This window comes from Notolepis coatsorum, assembly GCF_963971535.1.
Source record: "Notolepis coatsorum genome assembly, chromosome: 17".
In the NCBI taxonomy this organism is placed as follows: Eukaryota; Metazoa; Chordata; class Actinopteri; order Aulopiformes; family Paralepididae; genus Notolepis; species Notolepis coatsorum.
In genome coordinates, this window is record NC_140181.1 from 16951072 (window position 1) to 16953085 (window position 2014).

The 2014-nt window shown below is 51.5% G+C and overlaps 1 long non-coding RNA gene across 1 annotated transcript; it reads right to left on the minus strand.

The window, feature by feature from the left end:
• Nucleotides 1-268: 268 nt before the first annotated feature.
• LOC311243754 lies at nucleotides 269-1735 on the minus strand. Its single transcript, XR_014620670.1, has 2 exons — nucleotides 1587-1735; nucleotides 269-667 (listed from the first exon to the last, which is right to left on the minus strand). It is a non-coding gene; the product is annotated as an uncharacterized lncRNA (long non-coding RNA).
• Between the last annotated feature and the right edge of the window lie 279 nt (nucleotides 1736-2014).

Sequence of the window (2014 nt, forward strand, 5' to 3'; positions counted from 1 at the left end):
GTGTTTAATGACAGTGCGCCGTGTGGGCTATAGTGCCACGAGGAGCCACGTTATGAAATTGATAAATGGAACTTGGCAGAGAGAGAGACCCTGGCTGGTGCTATACGGCTGAACCGTAGAGGTCGTTTGAGTGGGCTGGATCTCAGAGACCGCTGTGGGGGCTTGAGAGCCACTTGGGGCGTGGGGGCGGCTGTGCAATGGTACTATGTACGTATGTAAACTCTCTGGGAATATAATGCGCTTGTACAAAGATGAGACACACAGGGGCACAAGTTCATGCGGTTTATTTACATCAGTGAGTTGCAGCGGTACAATATCTTTATTACTAGTGCATGCCTCCAGAAATGAACACACGGGGTGATTATGCCAATAATATTTACATTTTATACTCACGTATAACTTTCAAACTTAAAATATTCACTGCATTTTCGTTAGAGAACATGTTCAGAATATATATAGGGTCAACGTTCGGCGTTAGTTGCCGTCGGGTTGAGTGCCGCGCAGGGGCTGGAGATCACTGCCTTGACTGACGATAGGACGCTATATCTCCAGGTCTCCTACTCTTCACCCCACTGAAATCTGGTTGGATAGAGATAACAGACTCCGGTGGAATGAAGGATAGAATGCATGGGATGATCTCGCAGACGGGGAGTTAAAAGAAAACACTCTGAAACACAAGAAACACAACATGTCCAGTTTAGAAAAAGAATGAAAACACGTATCTCTCCAAACGACAACCCCTGGTATTTTGACATTGACTGAAAACCGTGCCCCCCTGAAACCAGTACCTGTTTACTGCGGCAAACACTGAGAGTTCCAGAACTTATGCAAAGCCCTATAGTACTTTACTTTCATTATTATAATAAGCACACGAGGGGAGTCTGACCCTGGCACCTGGTGCAGAGAGCTCGCTCGTAGAGCCGTATGAGAGGGAGGGTGACAGAGAGAGAGAGAGAGAGAGAGAGAGAGAGAGGATCAGGGAGTGGAACCTGGCCTCTCCCCTCTGCTTGGAGTCTTTAAGTCTGAAGCTAAGCCTGAGCGAGACCAGGCCTGCCTTGCTCTGTGGCTCCAGGGCGTCGGGGTTGCTGCTGAGATGCTCAGTCACAGCCACCACCCCCACGCAGCCCTCTCTGCAGCCAGCAACAGCCCATCCCCCGGGGGGGGGGGGGGCGGGGGGAGACACACACACAACACCAGCAGCTCAACGCTGACCCTCTCCCCCAGCTCCCCACACCTGCGCCAGCGTTTGATACCGATACCCTTTACCCCCGCGCGTTAACACTTAACCTCACGCCAGATAGATCGGTATCATACGCCGTAGGACTCTGTGGGGGACGCCGCCGGCGATCGCCTTCCTTCCCCACAGAATCGACACAGCAGCGGTCTATCGATAAGGCTGTTTGAGCCGTGTAAACCTGGAAAGGTGAAATAAGCATTTTCAGTCGACACTCTTTTTAAGTCGACGCCTCGAGGCTCGGGGCACGTGTCCATTGTGTGAAGCGCACCGCGTGAGACTTCTTTGTCCCCTGCACGACTAAGAAAGCGCGTCTTACCCCCCGCTCCAGACGCACCACCCACCCACTCACCTCTTTTGCTCTTTTAAGTCCTCGGCAGGCAGCCCCCCCCCGAACGCAGGTTTGAAAACCAAACAACGGTGTCGTTCGGAGAAAAAGACAAAACAAAATAATCTTAGCGAAGCGCTGTGCAGGTGAACGCAACTGACAAGAGCGGCTGCTTTCCTCCTCTCTGACTTTTCCCCCCTACCTGACGCAGGTACTGGTATTTTAGAGGTCCGGGAGAGCCAATGGGATACCGGGACCCGAGCTTGACCACTCCCCTTTTCGACATTAAACAGCGGCCACACCCTGCGATGTGGCAGCGGTTGTTTATTGCAGAGACGTGACAGAACGGGAATATTCAACTCAACAAATTAAAAACCCCAAGTAAAATGAGGAACTGAAATCAAACGTAAAGGAAGAACCACCGTAGCCGTGTGTCTGTCAACAGGAGTTAA